Consider the following 25115-nt stretch of genomic DNA (forward strand, 5'->3'; position numbering starts at 1 on the left):
ACTTTGTCCTTTGTTCAACCAAGTCACCTTGTAAGGGCTAGTGTGGGGTATTCTTGTGAGTTTTAACTTCCTAACTGCCTCTTCTGATATGATGTTGTTAGTTGAGCCTGAATCAACTATCACCTTGCACACTTTACCATGAACTTTGCATCTCACCCTAAACAATGCTCTCCTATGTTTGGGTTCCTCCTTAACCGGTTGTTTGATCAAAATCCTATTGAACATCAGATTTTCTCCAATCTCTGATTCAATCTAGTCCACATCCGGTGTCTTGCTGCTTGAAGAGTCTTCATGAGCATAGGCAACCCTCTTTCCACTGTTTGATGAGGTAGGCTTGTCAGGGCATCTATATGTCGGGTGTCCCAATTGTCCACAATTGTAACACTTCATAGTTGCAAAGTAGGAGTTACCTCTATTGGTACCTCTACCCCTACTTGGACCACCTTGTGCACCTCTTCCTCTAGAATGGCCTCCCCTAAGATTGGTTTCACTACCATGTTCAGTCAACTTGGCTTCTCCTTGGTTCCTCTGCTCATTTGACTTGCTTTGGTAACCACCTTGGTGGTTCATTTGGTCTTTACCTCTGCCTCTACCCCTATTATTGGAGTCTCCTTTCCTTTTGTAGTAGGAGTCCATAGGCTTATCTCCTCTTGAGTGTTCCACTTTAGGCCGCTTAGATACCTAGCCACCTTAATAGATTCATCTTCTTGGACTTTGGATCTAAGACAGTTTTTGAAAATCTTCGGTGTAGGAGGTCACATCAAGGTCTTTTTGCTTCAAACCCTATCTCTTCTTATGAAGTTGGACTTCATAATCCTCTGGTAAGTAGTTCTCTTTGATCTTGCTCACCATGGCCTTCCAATTGGCAATAGGTAGCTTCCCCATGCTAACTCTCTCTTCTTCCAGGTACTTCCACCATGTCAAAGTTGCTTCCGCTAATTTGGATTTGGCAACCTTAACCTTTTGAGCCTCTGTCACTCCCTCACACTCAAAGTGGTTTTCCATGCCCTCAATCTATTCCATGACAGCGTCAATGTCCATCCTTCCACTGAAAAGTGGCAATCCTTCAAAAGCTTTGGTGTTCAAAGCCTTGATAGCCTTCACAAATGCTTCTTCATTAAACAAGGGATCTGGTTCAGGTATAATGTCATCTATGTCAATGGTTCTCTTGCCTTTATCCTTGGTGTCTTCACCCCAAGGTCCTTGTGTCCTCTGATCCACCACTTCCTACAGTTTATCCCTTATCTCACTCATAGCTTCTTCAAGGAGTCTATTCTTCTCCTTCTGCTCTTCTACCTCTCTAGCCATCTTTGCATTAGTGACCATTCTGCTCTCCCCTACTGATTCACCAGTATATAGAGACATACACAGTCCAACAAATCTTTAACCTGCTCTGATACCAATCTGATGGGATGGTGCTTGGGATAGACTAGCCTAGTCTATGCTCTTGGATCCTTTCCTTGGATCACCTAGTGTTCTCTACCCACCCTAGGGTCTCTAGGACTTCCTTTTCTTGAGGAATCCCCTGACCTTGCCCAATTCCACCCACCAATGAGTTGCAATGCTTCTCCTAAGGTCTCACCTACTCATGAGACTCAAAACCCTTATTATGGCTAATAAGGGCTAGGCTTGTTCTACACCTTCCAAGGTCTTAGCAAGGTTATATCAGGTCTAATTCATGGTCTTTCCACCCATTCATGTGCCCCCAAGAGGTTTCAAGCCTTCAACCCCTTACCGATTTCACTATTTTGTGTTTTGCCTACAAAATAGGGCTACAAGGATTATGACCAATTAGGCCTCCTACTCGGACTTTTAGGGCTCCCTCTCACAAACGATGCAAAAACTACCCAAACTCCCAAAATTTACTACCATTCATTTGGCAAGGTCTCAAGGATTTCTTTGGTTTTGGGCCTCCAAGTGGCCGTATAGTGCCTAGGGCAAATTTTGGGGTTTTTAAGGGTATTGTGAGGGTTTTTCTGGTCTACCTGGGTCACAGTGGATGTTTTTTGTTTTAGCCACCTTTTCTGGATTGGTGGAGGCTCCTCCTTCACACTAGTGGTGCTTCACACACTCCTCTACACCTCCTCCAAAGGGTGCACTCTCCTCTAACCAACCTTGCTCTTCAAGACCTCTGCACCAACAACCATTCCTAACCGGGCATTGTCCAGTCTCGCCTAGGAATAGGTCTTCAAGTGGCTTCCTTGCATTTTCAAGGGCCCTCCTTGCATACAACTATGATACAAGGTCTTCACTCTCATTCCCCATGGTTTCATGGTGATTCCACAATGGGGAATGGAGTTATGATTCCATTTGCACAATCCAGCCCAAAACTAGACAGTGAAAAGATAGCTTTCAAAATATTTACAAACACACTCAACCTGCAAATAAAAACCTAATCTAATAGCTCACAATGAAATTATTTACACCATATAAGACACTCCACATAGTTTTACACGTAAATCAATCCATTAACTTGCTCGGTAGCTTCATTCAAACTGACTGGTGACCAAAAAACAGTCACAGTCAAGCTTTTCTTCCTTGGGTCGTACAATTTCTGACATCCAACCCATTAACTTAGGCTTTGCAAATATTTGTACTACCTAGACCTTGGTCGGTGTGCCAAAATTAGGGCTCTCCACGCTCAATAAGAGTTTTTGACCTTTTGGGTGGAAATGTTGCTTGACAACTTTTAAAAGTTGTCAGTCATGCAACTTTTGCATCTTTTGAGCAACTTTGCCATTGTTTCTTTTCATGACTCCTAGGCCTATTTTGTGCTATCCTAAGGACATCAACATACCATTAAGGCCTAACACACATCCAAGAAACACTCAACCTCTCCTGCACAAGAAATCACAACAAAAACACTAAGGACCTAAAACTAGGACCTAGTCAAGAACAAATGAGCTCATGGCTCTTATTACATATACAAGGGCTTCAAAAGAAGCATAAACCCAACAAAACAAGGAGGAAGAGCTTGGAAGGGTTCTCCTACACCAGATAGCCTTACGGTCCACATACTTGATGTCAAACTCACTTAGAATCATCACCCATTTGGCCAAGCGGCCAATCAATGTTGCTTTGCTGAGTAAGTACTTTAGTGGATCAATCTTTGCAATGAGTTGTACTTTATGTGTGGTGTAGGAGCACCCTTCCAATATCTTCCTCCTTCTTGTTTTTTTGGGGTTATTCTTCTTTTGAAGCCCTTGTATATGTAATAAGAGCTATGAGCTCATTTGTTCTTGACTAGGTCCTAGTTTTAGGTCCTTAATGTTTTTGTTGTGATTTCTTGTGCAGGAGAGGTTGAGTGTGCCTTGGATGTGTGTTAGGCCTTAATGGTATGTTGATGTCCTTAGGATAGCTTAAAATAGGCCTAGGAGTCATGAAAAGCAACAATGGCAAAGTTGCTCAAAAGATGCAAAAGTTGCATGACAACTTTTAAAAGTTGTCAAGCAACTTTTCCACCCAAAAGGTCAAAAACTCTTATTGAGCGTGGAGAGCCCTGATTTTGGCACACCGACTGAGGTCTAGGTAGTATAAGAATTTCCAAACCCTAAGTTAATGGGTTGGATGTCAGACATTGTACGGCCCAAGGAAGAAAAGCTTGACTGTGACTGTTTTTTGGTTACCAGTCAGTTTGAATGAATCTACCGAGAAAGTTAATGGATTGATTTGCGTGTAAAAATATGTGGAGTGTCTTCTATGGTGTAAATAATTTCATTATGAGCTATTAGATTAGGTTTTTATTTGCAGGTTGTGTGTGTTTGTAAATATTTTGAAGACTGTCTTTTCACTGTCTAGTTTTAGACTGGTTTGTGCAAATGGAATCATAACTCCATTCCCCATTGTGGAAACACCATGAAACCATGGGGAATGAGAGTGAAGACCTTGTATCATAGTTCTATGCAATCATGGCCCTTTAAAATGAAAGGAAGCCACTTGAAGACCCATTCTTAGGCGAGACTGGACAGTGCCCGGTTAGGAAGGGTTGTTGGTGCAGAGGTCTTGAAGAGCAAGGTTGGTCAAAGGAGAGTGCACCCTTTGGAGGAGGTGTAGAGGAGTGTGTGAAGCACCACTACTATGAAGGAGGAGCCTCCACCAATCCAGACAAGTTGGATAAAACACAAAACATCCATTGTGACCCAGGCAGACCAGAAAAACCCTCACAAAACCCTTAAAAACCCCAAAATTCGCCCTAGGCACTGTATGACCACTTGGAGGCCCAAAACCAAAGAAATCCTTGAGCCCTTTCCAAATGAATGGCAGTAAATTTTGGGAGTTTGGGTAGTTTGTGCATCATTTGTGAGAGGAAGCCCTAAAAGTCTGGGTAGGAGGCCTAATTGGTCCTAATCCTTGTAGCCCTATTTTGTAGGCAAAACACAAAATAGTGAAATCGGTAAGGGGTTGAAGGTTTGAAACCCCTTGGGGGCACATGAATGGGTGGAAAGACCATGAATTAGACCTGATATAACCTTGCTAAGACCTTGGAAGGTGTAGAACAAGCCTAGCCCTTATTAGCCATAATAAGGGGTTTTGAGTCTCATGAGTAGGTGAGACCTTAGGAGAAGCATTGCAACTCATTGGTGGGTGGAATTGGGAAAGGTTAGGGGATTCCTCAAGAAAAGGAAGTCCTAGTTACCCTAGGGTGTGTAGAGAACACCAGGTGATCCAAGGAAAGGATCCAAGAGCATAGACTAGGCTAGTCTATCCCAAGCACCATCCCATCAATGTGTTAATAGGTAGTGCCTCAGTTTAGTGGCTACCAAGATAACTGCTAGGCAAGCTCACTCAATGGGTGTATAATTGAGTTTATATCTAACTAGTGTGTGAGAGATGTAGTAAATAGCACACTCTTTGCCTTCTGCATTGTGTTGAGCCAATAGCACTCCCAATGTTGTATTTATTGTTGAAATATAGAGTAATAAAGGCTTACTCGGATCTGGTGGGATCAGTAATGGTGTATTCATGAGATAGTCCTTAAGCACCTGGAATGCTTGTTGGCATCTGGTATCCCATTGAAAGTGGATGTTTTTGTGTAACAGGTGTGTAAAGGGATGACACTTATCTACTAGTTGTGCAATGAATCTCCAGATGGATTGTAGCCGCCCTTGTAATGTTCTTAGCTGACTGATGTTCTTCGGAGGTGGCATGTCCATGTTTGCTTTGACTATTGCAGGATCGGCCTCAATACCTTTCCTTGAGACAATGTATCCTAGTAGCTTCCCTGAGGTTACTCCAAAGACACATTTCTTTGGGTTGAGTCGAACATGATATTGTTCCAGTCTGTCAAATATTTTCTCTAATATGTCCAGATGACCTTCTCTTGTGAGTGATTTGCCAGTAAGTCATCAACATAACCTTCCATTATGGTATGCATCATGTCATGAAATATGGTTGTCATTGCTCTTTGATAGGTCACTCATGCATTCTTTAGACTGAAAGGCATTACATTCCAACAGTATGTTCCCCATGGACATGTGAAGGTTGTCTTATGTTGATCCTTTGGTGCTATCTTTATCTGGTTGTACCCTGAAAATCCATCCATGAGAGAAAGCATGACATGTCTTGTTGTTAGGTCTACAATTATGGCGATGTTTGGTAGGGGGAAGTCATCTTTAGGACATACCTTGTTTATATCTCTGAAGTCAGTACAGATACAGATGCCCCCATTTGGTTTGCCGACAAGCACAATGTTGGATATCCAATTTGCATAATCAATTGGTCTAATAAAACCAACATCCAGGAGTTTCTTAAGTTCTGCTTTGACTAGCACCACAATCTGGGGGTGCATCTTGTGAAGCTTTTGTTTGATAGGCTTCGCTCCTTTTGTGATGGTGAGGTGATGCATGACTAAATCCGGATCAAGACCAGGCATGTCTGCATATGACCATGCGAAGTTGATTTGACGCTTCTAGAAGAATTCAACAAACTTAGGTTGTTCCTTTGGAGTTAAAAGATATGCTAGATGTATGTGGTGAGGAGTTTCAGGAGTCCCCAAGTTGTATTCTTTTATCTCTTTGATAAGGATTGTTGATCGTTCTTGCTATGTACTAGAAGAGATGATGTCAAACCTTTCATCCTCAGGCGCCTCATAGAGTTTTTCACCATTGGATATGCTCTTTCGTTTTACTTTTGTGGGATCAAATAGTGCCACCGTGTGGTTTTCACTGGAAGATCCATGTTTTATTGTTATATTTTTGCAGCTGAAAGGTTTGGCATCTGCCCCAAATTATGTTGCACTATTAAGTTCAATGGCAAATCAGGCTTTGTGATCCCCACTTGGTATGTTTTCCCTTAGTTCCAAAAATTCAATGATCACCTCATCGTTTTGGAATTGGTCAAGGCATGGGGGATTAGATTGGTTCCATTCGATGAGTTCAAGATGTTTAATAGACATTACCTCATCGATCAGGTTAAGTTCATAAGAGGTGTCAGTGAGGGTTAAGACGTTGTGGGGAAGGTTGTTGATGGTACTCTCCCTGTCAGAATCGGGCGTAGGATGTGACGTAGGGTTTGTGGAAGATGTTTCTAGTTTAGGAACCCAAGAGGTATTTATTTGTTCTTCTCCGTAAATAGGGATGTCTTTGCGAGGTGGAGGTAGAGATGTGTCTTCCTCATCTAAAGTATTAAGCTAGACAAAATCAAATTCCCATTCATGTGAGTCGGTCTCTGAGTTGCTTTCCAATATCCGATTACTATACCATACTAGGATGTCCTTTGAGTTAAACACTGCAGGTGTGATTGATTGATGTACCCTTGTAGATGAAATGATTGGTGTTGCAGGAAGGATTATGGGGATCAGTGAATCCGATACAAGTAGCATCGACATTGTTGAATTTGTTTCTTCTGCGGGAATTGTCAATGTTGTCAATACTACAAGGGGTTCTGATACTACTAATGGTGATGTTAATGTGGTTGTTGTTGTTGATGGAGTTGTTGGTTTGATTGGTGGGATGATTGGTGATGTGGATGTTATTGATGGGATATTCAACCATATTGGAGTAATTGGTATGGTTCTTGGTGCTGCTGATATAATCAAAGCTGACCTCTTTATGTTTGTAGTAGGCTAATATATAGATTTGTTGGGTTTCCCTTTGAATCTGAGTTTAAGAAGAATCTCCTTTTGAAAGCCTAATCCCGTGTTATCTTTGGGCTTTAATTCCGGCTACAGTGACTCATGTTGTCCTTGCTTACAAGGTCCCAAGGAAATCTGACCATCATAACCCATTCTTTGCATAATGAGAAGGCCTTTTCCATATTGAATTGTGGGAAGCTTAGCTTGTGGGATGTTCGTGGTGATAGGGTCTTTATAGATCCATTATGCTAAGTCTTCATCTCTGGTCTCTTCTTCTTGACTCTTTCCAAGGATGAAAGGTGTCAAAGTGCATGCTGGCTTGACTCCTGGTGTTTGAAGTAACTATTGAGGTTTACCATGAGTTCTAGAAGAAGTGGGCATTTGTCCAACACAAAAGAGTTGGCTTAAATTATACTCTCCAGGACCTTCCTCTGCCATTTTCATCTTGAGCTTTTCTTGTTTGGGTATAGTGTTGTTTGAACTGGAAAGAGAGGTTGGACTTACATATGATGTGGATGGGATAACTTCTCTATTGTTGGGAACGGTAATCTCTGGTTCATGGTTGATATTGTTACAATATGCAAATGGATTTACATCACCCAAGATTGTAATTTCTACACCATTATGAGAAAACTTGAAACATTGGTGGTAGGTGGATGGAACGACTTGCATGGTATGTATCCAAGGTCTTCCTCACAACAAATTATATGATAGAGGAAGGTCCAAAACTTGACATATGATGTGCTTCACCACTGGGTCCACTCAGATTGGTAACACAATTTCTCCTTTGGATGAACGCTCTGCATCATCATAAGCTTTTATGGTTATCTTTTTGCGGGGATCCACTGATTCAACTACATACCCCAATGTTGTGACCAATTGTAGTGTACAGATATTTAGGCCTGCTCCATTGTCGATCAAGACTCTCTTGATCCTATGTTGGTTGATAAATCCTTCAATATGGAGTGATGCATTATGAGGTTGCTGGAAGGATGTATTGTCACTTTCTGAGAAAGTGAGACATGGTGATGACCTTATATTTCCAACCATAGCTTGGAACTGATATGTATTTAGATTTATAGGGATTGACGCCTCTTGGAGAGCTTGATCTAAGATTGTTTTATGAGATAGGGATATGCACAAAAGCTCTAAGATGGAGATAAGTGTAGGCGTCTTATCTAACTGTTCCATAAGGTTATACTGCTTTGGGATGGAGGAGGTGCCTTGTGGAGCTACTTTAATGGTGATCTTGTTGCGACGCGTAACAACATTGCAAGTAGAGTTTGGATTTTTGATGGTAATGGTTGCAATTTGTTCATTGGCATCATATAGGTGATTCACAGTGTAATTATAGGCGGTTCACATATAATCAGTGGTATCTGTGTTTCATCCTAAAGTGGAAGGACCCCTTTAATCTTGTGATGGAAGTGGATTTTTAAATATAAGATGATCATTGTTTGTTGTTTTTGGGTCGCGTCCTTCAATTTCAATCTCGCCTCGGTCAATGAGATCCTGAATAAGATCTTTGAATTTGTGACAATTGCTTGTTTTATGCCCTTTCCCTTGATGGAATTCGCAATGTTCATTGTCCCTCCACCATGAAGGTTTAACCTGAGGTTCATAATTGGACGTCTTTGGTAGGGTCACAAGATTTGAAGAGACCAACTGATGTAACATTGTTTCAATAGGTTCTCCTAAGGGAGTGTAGGTTTTTTTTTGTTTATAATTTTGTTGGCGCTGTCTTGGTTCTTCTTGCAGTACATTGCGTCCTTGATTTGGTGGGGGAGTAACCGTGTTGGTCTTAGGAGGGGGGTTTTGCCCTACAAATCGGACCATAGGTTGTGCACTTTTGATAGTCTTTGCATCTACAACCCCATCATTGACGATGTTTTTGTTTATATTCCAGAAGTTAGGTTTATCACTGTTGAATCGGGGGCGAGGGGCATCTTTGGGTTCATTGTATATTTTGATAAGCCCCTTTTTGATGAGGGCTCGTTCACATTTTAAACCCTGGGTGATCATTTCATTAAAGGAGTCTGTTCCTTTCATGTCCAGATGAAATTCCATTTCTTCGTTCAAGTTGGAAATAAATATTTCCATTAGCTCTCTTTCAGGTAGCTGAAGGGAATGTCTGCTAGACATTTGTCGCCATCATTGCAGGAAAGTGAAAAGAGCTCCCCTGGTTTTTGCTTGGTGTTACATAGATCGGCCATGGTGATATCGCGTTCAATGTTATGTGAGTAATGTGCAAGGAATTTCTAGACCAGTTCTTCGAATGTTCTAATACCACCTGCTAGTCAGGAAAACCATGATGTGTTTGTTCCTCCCAAACTTTGAGGAAAGAGTCGCATTAGGTATGTGTCTTCATATGCCACTTCTAGGCATGTTGAATGAAATTCTCTAACATGATCATGAGGATCTCCTTTTCCTTGATACTTTTCGAACTTAGGTGTTTCAAACCCTTGTGGAAAAGGTGGCATATGTAGATTCCTATCAAAGGGATAGGGACAAATATCATTAAGTGAAAAATGGTTTGTTTTCACACCACTGTGGAGTTGTTGGGCGAGATTCTCGACTTGTTGCCTCAACATGTCTATGTCATTTGGAGGAGGAGGAGGTGGGGGATTTCCTTGACGAAGGTTGTATCTAATGTGATCTCGACCTCTTTCATCCTCAGTACGAATTTGGCATTCCGATGCTTGCCTTAGTTGTACAATATCAAAATCAGAGGGTAGTTTGGCTCCCTCTTGGGCAAGTCTTAAAAATTGAGCATCAGTGTTGCTCTTGAGTATTTCATCGAAAAGTCGATTAAAGAGAGGGTTGTGTTGTGCCATTTCTATTGCTGCAGGAGTAGGAGTACTTGGATTTTCATCATTTGTGTTTCCTCCAAGGGCTTCTTGGAATTCATTGAGATTTCCCTCCTCTTCCTCTTCAATTTCTAGTTGTCTAGACCTTGATCTGGTTTGAGCCATTTTGTTTACAAGTTTTTGTTGAAGTTTGGTGAAAATGATGATGAGTTGGTGATGGAATGAGAGATATATGTTTGGTGAAGTCTTTTGCATATGGATTTCTAACACTAAAGGTATATGTTACCAAAGTCCTTTCTTGAATTTCTTGTTGTGTTTTGTTGACAATGTTTGATATGATAAGGTTTAGAGAGATCTGAGATGTTTTACAAACCCAGCTACCTAGTAATGAGAGGATTCACTCATAGAGTAGTTTTAACCTGCGTAGAAATGTCTCTTAGGATGAGTTTATCCTAGATGTAGAGACACTCTAAAAAGTGATGTGTTGTATTTGATTCAAGCAATATCGAGAGAACTTAGGACAAAACCTCTTTATGTTTTGAGAGTTGGAATGGATTGATGATGTGTGAATGTGAGAATGGATGAAATGTTAACTTCAATAGAAACTTTGTGTTACAAATGGGACAAACTCTTCCTCTTCTCTTTCGAGGGTTGGTGGTTCTTCTCTAGTTGATCTTTATGTGATGCAAATGTCTAGAAAGAAGGCAAGATTGATTTTGCCTCCCTTGTTTTTATGATAACTCAAACCTCTATATTGAGTAAAAGCTCCACGGTTTAAAGACTCTTGATCAAACTCGTTGGATTTTCCTTAAAGATATAGATGCATGTGACGTAAGAAGGTTCTATGTGAGACACATATTTCTCTATTAAGATAGAAGAATTTCCTTCTTTTGATGAAAGCCTTTGAGCTCAATGGTCTTTTCCTCAAGTTGATATGTTGATGAAGATTCTTCTTTCTCAAAATGTGAAGAATGGTCATATAGTTTGATACTTTGTTTTTGCACTTTGTTTTTGATCTTTGGTTTTTGAAAATGTTTGTGTTGGATGAATACTTGTTTTTGGAACTGATTTTTGATTTTTCTTTGACAAGCAAACAAAGCAAGCACACAAACACAAGAATGTTGCCTCAAAAGGCACAAATAAGTGTGGGTCTAGATCAACCCAATCTTTGGAATTTTTATGACCCTTTCTTTCCAAATGTTTTTGAGTATATTTTTTTCCAAAAGCTTGAAGTCGGCTCAGTTTATCATTGGTCTTGACACAAAACGAAGACACTTCAAACACACTTTATCCCTAAGGTCAAATGGCCAGTTACGATAATTTCAGCCCACATCTTGATATTTCTTCAACTTTGGTACTACATACCTTATGAATCCCGTCGTGGCAGGTAAGGATGTTATATACTAAGTCTTGAACGAGCATAACAAATAGATGATCCCTATGATGGGGGAGTCACCACTTTTATCAGGCTACAAGTAACCTTTCAAAAAGCTATGTTTCTACTCAAGGAAATATGTATGGTGAGTATCTTGGGAGAAAAACCTTCTATGCTCTTGCACTGAATTTATCACAAATATTCTCAATCAATAGAACGGGTGGGCTACTACATAAAGGTGTTTAATAATTTTTGATGTCTTTGGACATAAGTTCATTCTGCAGTGAATCACTTAAGAGCCTTGTAACATGTGGTGGGGACCATTTGTCCTTTCGACAAGTTACACTGTAGGAACAACTATACCCAAGGCTATAGCTTTTGCTCACACCTGATTTCTATAGTGGCTCGAAGGATTTACCGCGCGAGGTTAATCCCAAGCGTGATGTGTCTCTTGGTAGACCTCTCTTAGAAAAATAAAATTTGAGTGTTACTAACACTTTTCTCTTGCACCTAGGACCGCGAAAGCCAAGGGAGAGGATAGTGTGTGTTAGAAGTAGGACCACTCGACAAACTGTTTGCACAAGTGTGCCAAACACAAAATACACTTGTTCTTTTTAACTCATCATTGCAATGTGATATAACTATTTGGAGATGTTGCTCCAACAATCATGGTGTTCTTTTTATCCTTCAAAGGCAATATGTTGAGTAAACTAGGAAATTGAAATCCTGGTCAGCTAAATGAAAAGCACGCTTTCTTGAAGTAAATCGCTTTGAGCTTGAAAGAAAAGTGGCTTGTTCTTTTTATTTTGCCAAAAGCAAAGTGTGATTGTGAATTTTAGTTTTGAGTTGATGCAAGAAAATCAAAATTTGTCTTGTTGAGTTTTAATCACCAAAATGAAGTTTTTGAGTTGCCTAACTTGGAAGAAAAGCAAAGCTTTTTTTGTTGAGTTTTAAAGCACCAAAATGAAGTTTTTGAAGTTCCCTAACTTGCAAGAAAATCAAAGTTTGTTTTGTTGAGTTTTAAACACCAAAATAAAGTTTGAGGTTGATTCTTAACTTGCAATAAAAGAAGTGAAGTTCTAAAATCCTAAGAAAAATGGGGTTAGTTCATACCTGCACAAAAAGAAAAAAGTTAGCAAAATCTGCATACATGGGGGGCCTCTACAAGCCTAATTTTTTTTGATTTGTCGGTTACAAGGTATTTTTTACAACTCTCTGTTACAATATCACTACTCTATGTGAGAACAAAAGCGTTATTTAACACGAAAGTGCAATAGTAAGTACAAAAGTGCTAAAATAAATGTTGTCGAACAGAGTTACCTCTGTTAAACAGAAAACCAAAAGCACTAATTCTAGAACAATAGCGCTACTTAAGGGTCAATAGCGCTAGACTATAAACAAAAGCACTAATTTGGGGATAATAGCGCTAAAATACCAAATTGTGATAGTGCTAAAGCGTGAACAAAAGTGCAAGAGCGCAACTTGTGTGTCAATTAAAACAGTAAAAAATTAGTAGTTTAAAAATAGTTGCTCTTTGATTCATATCGGGTTCACCAAATGATGCTCTGCCAAATGGAAGGATGTTAGACAAAAACTAGTGGTGGTATAACACATATGAGAAACAACAAGAAACAAAGAGTTGTTTGTGTTAATCAACCAAAGACTATTCTAAGCAGGCATACCAAGAGAGACACTATAAACATAATAAAACATTTGACAATGAAAGCAAATACAATACGACATCTCCAAATGCCTTCCACCATGCTTGTAGCTCCTTCTCCCTTCTTCCTCTCCTCTCCAAGTTCCAATTTAGTGTAGCTCTCAGCAACTTTTTGCACTATGGATGCCTTATGGAGGTTCAAGATTGAAAAATGATTAATCTAATGCTATGCAAGTGTGAACAAAAGCTAAAATAAGAGATTATCTAATTAGGTAGTGTTGATTTTAAACCAAAAGAGTGAATATGATTGATTTATAATAAAATGCTCTCTAAAAATGACTATAATGTAAATGCATACAAGTTTTCAGGATCTAGATTATGAAGAAATGGGCTCTATTTATAGGAAAAATGGAGCAATGGATGGTTTAGATTGAGTAATCTCAACAAGGGTCATGATTGAAGGGTTTAAGATCCATGTGAAGGCTTTCAACCCAACCCCAAGATGACAAGTTTCAACATGAGATGGGTTGAGAGGAGAGGGAAGAAGCATTAAATGCTTGACATGACTTGAGGGTTAACTTGGGAGGTAAGGTTAAAGTTGAGTTGAGTGGATAAATTCATTATCCAAAGAATAATGCTTTTATCCAATGGGTAAAGTTTTGTGCAAGAGTTAGTGAGGATAACCATGGTCAAAGCAATAAATGCTTGAGGAGACACATGGGTCACATCAGGGTTGAGTTAGGGGTCAAAGTCCCTAACCATGGGTGCAAGTGGATCTAACCATAAATGGTTATGTAAGAGCCATTAATGGTCATGTAAGAGCCATTAGTGGTTTGGAAGACTTTAGAGGTTAAATTGTTGAACACATAAAGCATTTAATGCTTTTCAAAGACTTTGAAGGCTTTGAGAAGTGACTCCAAGTTGCTTAGGAATGTGACAATAATTAGGGGATGGATTAGGCTAATTAGGAAGGGGTTAGAAGAATCTAGAAGGGGATTCGAGATTGCAAGTGGGTTTGGTGGGTGAGGGAAAATAGAATTTTTATTAAAATAAAATTCATTTATTTTGTCCAAGGGGTTGAGCTTAACTGGTTAAAACATTGGGTTCTCACTGTGGAAACAGACAAGCGAATTGATCAAGAGTGAGTGTGTGTGATGTGCGAAAGATAGTTGACAGTGAAAGAAGCAGTGTGTGTGAGCATTGCGGACATTGAAGGTAATCAGTAGTGGAGTAGTCCTTTACCAAACTTGTTGCGAAACAATGGTGAAAAGATCTCTAACTGGATCTTCTATAAAGTGTGAGATTTGTAATATGAGCTTAACTTGGAACTAATTTCATACATTTGGATATGAAAACTTTCTCAGTTCATCCATTTCAATTGCAGTGAGCATTTCAACAGTTAGTTGTTTCTTTTTGTATCCGCGATGAGCAGTCCGACAGTGAACCGTTTTTGTTATCTGGCAGTGAGCCACCCTTTTTGTAAACACAACTATAACTACTTATATTTTCCTGTGAGTTAACACTCTTCGTGGTTTTTTTTGTTTTGGGTTTTCCACGTACAAATTTCGGTGTTCATTTTGTGGTTGTGTTCTTCTTTTTTATTCTACATTAACTATTTTAATTCAATCAAGTCTGTTTGATACTTTGAGGATAGCTTATGGTAGTTTTGTAGATCAAGACCTCAATTTGCAAATTCCAAAGGTGCAGTTTAGCTTTGCAATAGGGACCAAGGCGCCCAATGCCCTAGTCCAACCCAGTCATACTCAAATTGTAATGACAAGTGCACATCAAAATTTCCTCTTCAGTTCTCTACTCTGTGTCTTAGTTTTAGTTTTGTCTTTCTTTGTTATTGCAGTATACATAGTCATTTTCATTCATCTCCCTATCTTAGTTCATCATTATTGCACATTTAGCTCACTTCCCTTTCATAGAAGCAAAGGAATAGAAACCCTAATAGTATACTCTCTTTCACAAGTGTTAGTCAAAGTGAATCACTTCCTTATGCTCTTTCGTATTCCAATGTATGGAGGAAAGTGGGGTTAGGTCCTAAACTACCTAATCCCATTTTTCACTATCACACCCTTATTATTTTTTACTTAGGATTCTTATTTGTCCTTTTAGACTTTTACTTATTGTTGATTGGGCACCTTCTCTTTCTTGATTGTTTCTCTATGATGTGAGTGATGCATTGCTGGCATTTTCGTCTTGTTGTGGTTTTATGACTCTCGTTGGGTTGATATGTTCATATTGAGTATTTTCTCCATGTTAGGCTCTTGTTCAAACCCATTTCTCTCATTTTTTTACTTGAATGACTATTTGGCTCTTGTGATTATCTCCATGACTACGGTGGGGTGGACCTGAGGGTACCACATGGTCAGGTGGCGTTCCCAACCACTGTTAAGGATTGAAGGACTTGGTTCATGACTGGCCCGATAGATGTTACCTCCTTCCTTGACACTGGACTCTTGTCATTCTCTTCCATTTCTTGTATGTTGTAACCATTTGTTTATTGTAATATGTTGAGTATCATTGATTGTGTATGTATTGAACACTCGAATTGGAGATGGATGTAATAATGGTTGTTGGATAGGTATTGGTTTTTATTTGCATGCAACGGTGTTGGAATGGGGCATGATGTATGATCTATTATGCTTCTCTATTCTTGATGTATCATGATGTTATCATATGAACATTTCAATTGGTGTATTAAAAATAACATAGATATGTTGGTTTAGTGTTGGAGGTTGATTTAGTCATCTCTTAGTGGTTCATGAATCATTGGCCTAGTCTTGGTTGTGTTTCTAAGGTAGTGACATTAGGGAACCCTTAGAGGTGACTTGAGTTATCCCATATGGAGTTCCAAGAGTTTTAACTTTCGCAATGTGCATAGTTGGTTAACATATATTTGACTTTATCTTGAGGTTGAGCGTTATACTTGTATATGTAGTGCACGATGACACTTTATTACTTGATTTTTTTTTCCATGCATTCCTTGTATAAATGCTCTTATCCTCTAAGGTTCCTTGGCGGGTCGTTATAAAGGGACAAGCATGAGCCATATCAAAGAAGAAAGGTGTGTTATTTTTTTTGTCTTCTAATCTGGAGAGAGAATGTTTAAGAGCTCTAACATATACTATATGTAAATTATGTAATAGGAATGTCCAGTCAATTAATCAATGCAACTATCTAGTTTAATTTATCAGCTAATCATATTAAGTAATTAAATTTGAATGCAATGAAAATGAATCGGAATAATTGCAAGTATAAGCTAAGTTGGGTTCACTAAAATATTGTATACAAAAAATGACCCTAGAATAACCAATACATTAACCTAGGTTGACCCTTCTCCCATACAACATTAGAGATGTGTGTGGGATTGGCTTGTTGTTCATAAGGAAGATCCATGTTGTTTTGTACTCACACTTCTATTGATTGCATGCGATTGGGAATTTTTGAGTATGTGTGTGATGAACTAGGCTAAAGGAGGCTAATTTGAACAAGATTGACCAAATATAGAAATTACAAAACATAAATGTAGAAGAGAGATATAGATATAGAAACTAGATACAAAGAGGAACTTGGTGGTACAATTTAGTGCTAGTTATGACAGATAAAGGATCTATAAGCTTTTGTCCTAAAGGGGCTTTTATCACAAGACAATGTCAAAAATGGGTTCAGGAGCTTACTAAGTTATTGTCCTCCAAGTATCAAACAGACTTGACTGAATTAAAACAGTTAAAGTAGAATAAACAAGAAGAACACAAACACAAGATGAACACCAAAATTTGTGCGTGGAAAACCCAAAACGAAAAAAAAAACCACGAAAAAAACAGAAATTGGGATATTGAAAAATCGATCGGTAATCAAAATAGAATCTCGATCAAATATCAATTAACAACATATCATGCATGGAGATGCGGGTCAATTAAATTGTATGAAATTGACCATTGTATCATAATATCTCAAATTATGAGAGGTGAGGGAGTGAAAGTCCAAAGTATATTATGGTAAAAACAAAAATGAGAGAAAAAATGACAAATGACCATAATATTTTAAAATTGAATGCGTTATAATCTAACAAATCTATCAATTTGGCGTTCCCCCATGACGATCAAAGAATACCTTTCAAGTTGCCTATAATTGAAAGATGGGAAAACAAACTCTTTAAAAAAATTAGTTTAAGTAAATTAACCTTGATATAAATTTTAAATATATTAACTATTAAGTATGATTAGCTAGATTGTAATTAGGTATTTATTAAAAGTAAAAGGAAAAAAAATTGAGTGTACATGTTTTTGGTGGTTGATTGAGTTAGTTTATTATTTTTATCTTCTTAATTGTAATTTACAATTACTTAAAATTAGAATGTTGAAAATAGAATGATGAGATCCTCATACTTTTTATGAAGGATGTAATCTTCTCTAAATAAAATGATTTACTTTTACGAAGGACACAATCTTCTCCAAATAAAATGATTTTGATCAAACAGAAAATATTTATGTGATCTTTCAACACAACATTTAGAGGATGAGGGGGGATTCCACACCGAACTGCAAGTTATCCATCACGGTAGTCAATTTTGATCAATTGAGTAGTAATTGCACCGTGAAAAACACATCCAAGGTCAGATTTTGGAGACAACATAAAGGGAAAGTGTGTCAACAAAAGCATATGGTTTTATGAAAGGAGGACAAAATTTCCTATATTCAATCCCCCAATCGAAGAAGATCGTCTTTCAACCGATTCCTCGTCGAATAACAAAGCCTTGTGTACGTACACCAGCATGTTGAAAGTGCGGGGAAGTATTTTCTGGTTGGAACCATGAATATGCCTTTGCAAGATCCCAAATATGGAGAAAAGACTAAATTAAATTGTCTTATTTCTATCAAGCAAAAAACAAGAACTAAAACTTTAATAAGTCTTATTAACACTCACCTCGGTAAAAAAATTAAGCTGTCAAGCTTGAGAGTATAGCACAGACGAGTAGGTGGGAAACGATTCTACTAGACATGATGAGAATTGTGGACCTCCTTTAATGACGAGTTCAACAACTCTCAAGATATTCTTTGAGTGGACAAGAAGGGGAGTTATATGAACAAGCTTTGCGCAAATTGCTCTTGGCTTTCAAAGGAACGTGTTGGACTAGCTATGTATTTATGAGAATTGATCTCGTGGGTTAATTATCATTCTAAGTTTAGGTGAAGATTTTGATTTGGAAGTTTAATGATTGTAGGTTTTGGTGTGACGACAAATCTATATTTAGTATTAAAACAGGGTATTGATTTTGTGCTTTCCTTTCTCATCTCTGCCCGTGACATTAAGAGCATATGTTTCATGATACTTTTCCCTCCCAGATATATGTTCTATGTGTATTTGTATTCATTCGTATTTAAAGTTTTTATATTTTAAAATGAATCCGTTTACTTTACAAATAATTATCACTCAGTTTTTAGATTATGTGATTTTGTGCTCTCCAATATATTATCAAAGTATATTTTACTCTCGACCTAACCATTACACCTCATTTTGATGCAAATGCTAATAGTTTCCTTTTTGTATTGGGCTGTGTGTTTCGTTTCACTTAGTACGGGGGAAAGATAAAAGAAGAGCAGAGGAGGAAATCGGCAAACAGTGTCCTTGACAGAAAAGAAGAAAGAGGAATCCACTTGGTAAAATAAAGGAGTAGTCTAGTTGGTTAGGATACTCGGCTCTCACCCGAGAGACCCGGGTTCGAGTCCCGGCAACGGAACATCCTTTTGGCTGTCCGACTGGGAAGCCTGTTACTTTAGGAGAGCAATTATCTCTTTTGCCTTCCAATTTGCAAAACAAACAAACTGACACGATGTTGCACACAATTTTCCAAAAGCAAACTGCGAAAAACCAAATAAAAACAGTGCGTCTGCCGGGAGTCGAACCCGGGTCTATTGCTTGGAAGGCAATTATCCTAACCGTTGGACTACAAACGCAGACGTTGTAAATAACCTTGCATATGATATTTATTTTTTATCTAATTTATATTTATCGCGCGGACGAGTTGTTGCTCTCCAATAAATCAACTACAGATTGAGCATGAGGTTCAATACGGTAATGCATTCAATTCATTCTCGACGGTATGGGAAAATGGATTATAAAATGTAAATCTGATATTGTAAACTAATGTCCACGTTTTCGAAGCACGTTGTCTGGGTGGTGTAGTTGGTTATCACGTTAGTCTCACACACTAAAGGTCCCCAGTTCGAACCTGGGCTCAGACAGGCTTATGTGATTATATGCTCTTACTAAATACGATACTTATTTTTCTTTTACTAAGCAAATTGTCGTAGGGTAAAGATATTGTAACTGTGTTCTGCTCCGTTCAAAGCAGGGCTTTGACATTATGAGTCTGAAGAGGAGCTAATCGTATTACAACAAAACTATAATGCTTTTATGAAAACATTCATCAACAGCTCATCAGAGTGGCGCAGCGGAAGCGTGGTGGGCCCATAACCCACAGGTCCCAGGATCGAAACCTGGCTCTGATATCTGCTTTGTATCAGCTGAAGCTTCTGGTGTTTCATTTTGTGCACTGCACAGGTTACGCTGAGGCTTGTTTTCGAAGGGCAAGATGAGGCCTGTAACTTCAATTGTCTTTGTTTTATCCGTGTTTTCACTTTTAATAACATATTTATTTCTCATAGTATAAACTAAGCATCGAGTGGTTGTCATCTCAATTTTATTTCTCGCATTTAAATTTGATTAAATAACATGGCTCACTATTTTGAGCACGGGGTGGTGGCGCAGTTGGCTAGCGCGTAGGTCTCATAGCTAAATTGAGTGATCCTGAGGTCGAGAGTTCGAGCCTCTCTCACCCCACTTGTCTTTTGCTACACCTTTTAATTCTTTCCTTCCCTCGTAAAACAAATTTCATAATTTTGTATGTCTAAATAAATAAAATTGTTAATACAATGTCTTAGATGAATATATATATGTATATAATTATTATTCATTTATTTTTAGTAAGTTCATGTTTTCTTTATGTGCATGTATATGGTGATGTGTTTGTGCTTATCATGAATAACATCATTGGTTACAATACAACTCCAAGCCCAAATCTTCACACAAGATCATACAAATCAATACAATGTTGGGGATATTTTAGTAGCATTATGATGCTTGCAAAACATTATGATAAAACCTCTAACATAAGCACTCAATATATAGGGCATGTAGAAGACCATAAATGATTTCTAACAACAATGTATTGGAAACTGCTACCTAATTGAGGCATACATATCCACAAATCTTTGTTAATTGGTAGATAATTAGAGATTGCAACTACCAAACTTGACTGCTCAGGTAGTCTTACCCTACCTTTTCTCTCACCCCATCTTGCATTTTCCTACAAATTTAATTCGGAGGACCTTTTATCATTGATGCTCTTCCCTTACCAAACTTGACTACTCGGGTAGTCTTACCCTACCTTTTCTCTCACCCCATCTTACATCTTCCTACAAATTTAATTTCGAGGACCTTTTATCATTGATGCTCTCCCCCTCCTCCTTAATAAACTTACCATAAAATATTTTTCATGATTTTGTACATCTAAATAAAATAAAACACGGTTAATTAATTGGCAATTTGTTTCCTCACAATTTTAAGGCTGATTGAAGATGAAAACACTGTATCTTAGATGTGGATCATATAACAATGAAAATCGAAGCTTATATTGGAAGAAAGCAAATTTACCTTACTACATGAATTCATATGTGTGCATAATTCTTATTTATTCTTTTCATTCAGTCCATGTTTTCTTGTAACTTTATTTGACATTAAAAAATCACTTCCACGTCACAATCTTATACAAATTTGGGCTCGTTCCCTCACACCATTGCTCATCCCATGCACACACATACCCCCTACTTTATCTATATATGCATGTATTATGACTCATTCGTGATTTTCTCCAAGTTCGTGATCAACTCCCTCTCATCATGCTCTTTCTTTTTCTAGTAGCTCTTACACACCTTACAAGTTGTCATGATTACAATTAGCAACTTCCATGAAACTAAGTGATTCTTGTACTTGCCAAAATACAAACTATACGCGACATTGAGTGCCACTCCTAGTGGGATACCCACAATTATGTGGGTGCAACAAATAATTACTTAATTAAATTAAATAATTTACACCTTAGGATTACAAGGTGTACGACACCTCTCCCAACATTCCCCTACTTGTTGTATGTCTTACAATATCATAAGATAAATCTCATCAAATTGTGAATTGATTGCTAAGGGCCAGTAGGCACATTCCATCGTTGCACCACTTGATTTTTTGTGTCTGTACTTGCTTCATTAATGCATCTACAACATTAGCATAAACCTTTTCAAGCATCACCCTTCCATTGTCAACCATGTCACAAACAAAATGATATTAAACATCAATGTTCCTTGCTTGTGCAATAAAACTTGGGTTATTGGACATCAAAGATTACATCCGTAGCAATCCATAACCAAAACCACAACGACCCACGTGTAACAAAGGAATGATAATTACAAAGAATTTATAATGCATTGGACATTGTCACACATACATAAAACCCTCATTAAATTCATTCTAGAAAATGTGGAAGATAAAATACATACATATGATTATATATTTCCTTGAATCACTACCAAAACTATGGAAACATTCCATTACCTAGAAATGTGTTTCATACCCTTTGCACTCTTTACTGGATGCATGACTTTGTTTGAAACTAGTATCTACATTTAGTGTTTGAAGCCATAGAATCGAATGTAGATCCTCTTAGCCAAAAAACTTGGCTCAAGGACAAAGTCACCAGAACTTGTCACTTACTCATCCAAACAAACTACTTCACCAAATAGGTAGAAGATGACCATCAGTAGCTCTCTTGCTATCAACTTCTCATACCTAATTTAAGTGTGAAAATCCTTGCATATTCATAGCAAAATTATGGATCTCTCTTGCTATAGAAATTTATCGTTATTGGTTATTAAATTTCAACCCTATGGTTGACGAAGTTGGTTTTGATCACAATCCAACTGATGAAGTTTGTGTTCATCAAGATATCTAATAGAAAATAGAGTAATTTTTAGTGGCGCATAGTCATTGAAGTCCAATGATCTCGACCATTTTTCATGAATGAACTCAAAACTCCTACTGCTTGGGAAATGTCTAATTGCTCCATGAATCAACCAAGCATTCAATAATGTAGACATGAATAACTACCATATACTTTGCCTTTGTGAAGACAAAGTCACCATGACTTGTCACTTACTCATTTAGCTAACTGCTTCACTAAATAGGTGAAAGATAGCCACAAGTAAATCTCCTCCTATCGACATCTCTTACCTAATCTAAGTCTACAAACTCTTGCATATTCATAGCAAAACTCTCTTGCTATAAAATTTTCCCAGTGTTGGTTATTAAAGTTTAGCCTTATAGTTGACATGAGTTGGGTGTTGATGAGGATCCAACTGATGAAGTTTGTGTTCATCAAGACAACTAAAAGAAAATATAGTAGTGTGCAGTGCCCCATAGTCATTGAAGTCCAATGATCTCGACAAAGGAACACTCGCCATCCTATTTGCAATAAAGACAATTATCTAATTTGATCCTCACAAATACCAATCCTAAAACAAAAAATTAAAATTTTTCATGGCATATTTTGAGTGACTATACGAGACCATACAAAGATTTTTTTAATTTACAAACCAATGACTCCTTACTTCGTACAACATAGTTCTTTGGCTATGTCATAAAATATTCTTCCTCCAAATCGCCATGTAGGAATGTTGTATTCACATCCATTTATTCCATCTCAAGATCAAAATTTGATGCAATACATAACAATAATTAATAGATGTTAGCTTAACGATTAAAATAATCTCACCAAACTCTATTCGCTCAGCTCAATAATATATCCATTTACAACCAATATATTTCCCTAGACTTCTCACTGATTAAAGACTTTGGTTCCTGTGACATAGAGGGAAAGCTTGGGGAAGAAGAGGAGGTTGAATGGAATCTATTAGAAGAGGATTGGGAGTGAGTAACATTGGAGGGAAGAAATTTGGGAGGATTCGCAGACAATTGCAGAAGAGCATCATTGTCAGAATTACCGATATGGGAAACTGGAGTTATAACAAGAGAGGTAGAATGCACTTTGTAATGATGTTTATGGACAAGAGAGACACGAATTAGGTGGCCCTCCTAATGACAATAAAATCAGCCATTTTTCTTATTAAGGTAGTTTAATTTTGTATCGAATTCAAATCGTGAGCCAAAGAGTTTGATAGAAGTGGGAAGAGACTGAGTAAGACCCATTTCAACCAACAACCTAGGTTAAATACTTAGGCTGAACCATTTGTCTAATTTTTTTTACACCATAGAACTCTCCCAAGTTGGGATGCTGTGTCATAGAGAAGGGTCTGAAGGTCAGGTTAGGAAAAGGAAATTTGACTCACATCAGGTACTTGGATTTAGTGATGCCCTCAAGATGGAAGTTAATACCCCAATGCCTGGACTCGGATTTCTATACACTACCATCATAATTGTTCAATTCAAAAGCAGTAAGATTGTCAATGATGGAGTCAAGAGTTACCCTAGTTTTGTCAATGGACTTCAGCTCCTGAATGGCTGCAACTCAGATAGCGTAGACCAGTAGTAGGTTTCTCAGTACCTTACTGATCACTGTGGCATCTTCCACTTTCCCTCCTGCACTCTTAATTTCACCCACTATCTCTTTTATCCTTTGACCATACTGCTAGATATTCTCACCTTCAGCCATCCGCATGTCATCAAGCTTTCCTCTTAGACTCTCCTCTCTAGCAATCTTAACATGTTCATCACCGCTATAAATCTCTTCAATTTTTTTGTCATATCTAGACCATGAACATCTACATATTCAGCATCAGACAGGGAACTGATAATGGCCTCTAATGCTTGATGGTGTTCTTGTTGCTCTTTCTTCTGATCATCAGTCAAAATCCCTTCTAATGGGTTGGATGCACACTATGGATGCACACTATGTTCTCCCTTCTTCAACGGTAGCCCACCAAGCCATCTCCTTTTTCTTCGAGTGATCTACATGCCTCCTTTCAAGTCTCACATAAATGAATATTATAACCTTTTAAGGGGTGGTTTCCAAACCATCACACGCTTTTGAAAAGTTCACCTTTAATTATCCTTTATTAAATATAATTATTCCTTTCTTTTAAGAGAGTATTTCATAAACATTTTAAATATTAGTCTCTCTTTAAACCAAAGGATTATAATATCCTTTAATTTTATTTGCCTTTTTAATTCTAAAAGAGTTATTTAATAACGTTATCTTTTCTTCGAGAAAAAGTCAAATAACAATAATATCATTCTTTTTCAAATTTAGTTTTAAATATTAAACCAGATGATGTTTAAAGTTTTAATTATGTTAAGATAAGTTTTGAAATCTCATTTATTATAAAAATATATAATAAATAATTAATGTTTTATATGTTTCTTTTATACAAAGTTTTCCATGTTTTATGGTTTAAGTCACTTTACTAGGTGGGGAAAAAGTTTCTCACGCTGATAAATTCTTTCACACTGGTGAATTTCTTCTCGCCATTTTTATTGTTTCCGATATGCTTTTATAGATCTAAAAATTTCGAAGAAACATAGGGAAAGTTGCCAACTGAAATGAAATAAGAGTACACTTTTAAGATGTATAAACTCATGCAAACTTATATTTTACTCTTCCGAACTACTGAATTTATTTGCAGCCCATTATGTGTTTGTGTGCATTGCTAAATCTTTGTGCAACAATTATTGTTTTCATTTAGAAATAAAATCGGTATTTCAGTTTTTATCGAATAAAAAAGTAACAAAGAAAACCCTTATAGTAAAGTATAATATTATAAAAGAAAGTCAATTTTTATAGAATTTTTAAATTTAATTTAATTATTGTATAAAAATTAAAAACTGAAATTTTTTAAGTTTTAAATTATTATAAAAAATGTTTTCATTTAAAAAATAATAATAATAAATAATGTAAAACTATTTTAGATTTTGAAAATATATAATATTCTTTTTTTTTAATGAAAATATTTTATGTTCACCTTATTTATATTCAAATTGTTTTATTATTTTATTTTTATAAATAATAAATTAGATTATTATCTTCTTAATATAAAGACAAATTTCATTACAATCTTCTTAATA

At 37.3% G+C, this 25115-nt stretch overlaps 5 non-coding genes across 5 annotated transcripts; 4 read left to right on the forward strand and 1 right to left on the reverse strand.

Moving 5' to 3' along the window:
- The first annotated feature begins 18594 nt into the window (after positions 1–18594).
- On the forward strand, positions 18595–18660 carry TRNAE-CUC (transfer RNA glutamic acid (anticodon CUC)). Its single transcript has one exon. It is a non-coding gene; the product is annotated as a tRNA-Glu (tRNA).
- A 148-nt stretch (positions 18661–18808) lies between these two features.
- Positions 18809–18880, reverse strand: TRNAG-UCC (transfer RNA glycine (anticodon UCC)). The gene has a single exon. It is a non-coding gene; the product is annotated as a tRNA-Gly (tRNA).
- A 214-nt stretch (positions 18881–19094) lies between these two features.
- TRNAV-CAC (transfer RNA valine (anticodon CAC)) lies at positions 19095–19168 on the forward strand. Its single transcript has one exon. It is a non-coding gene; the product is annotated as a tRNA-Val (tRNA).
- A 195-nt stretch (positions 19169–19363) lies between these two features.
- Positions 19364–19435, forward strand: TRNAM-CAU (transfer RNA methionine (anticodon CAU)). The gene has a single exon. It is a non-coding gene; the product is annotated as a tRNA-Met (tRNA).
- Positions 19436–19679: 244 nt separating this feature from the next.
- On the forward strand, positions 19680–19766 carry TRNAM-CAU (transfer RNA methionine (anticodon CAU)). Its single transcript is given in 2 exon segments — positions 19680–19717; positions 19731–19766. It is a non-coding gene; the product is annotated as a tRNA-Met (tRNA).
- The last annotated feature ends 5349 nt before the right edge of the window (positions 19767–25115 follow it).

The sequence above is a fragment of the Cryptomeria japonica genome, chromosome 5 (genome assembly GCF_030272615.1).
Source record: "Cryptomeria japonica chromosome 5, Sugi_1.0, whole genome shotgun sequence".
NCBI lineage: Eukaryota > Viridiplantae > Streptophyta > Pinopsida > Cupressales > Cupressaceae > Cryptomeria > Cryptomeria japonica.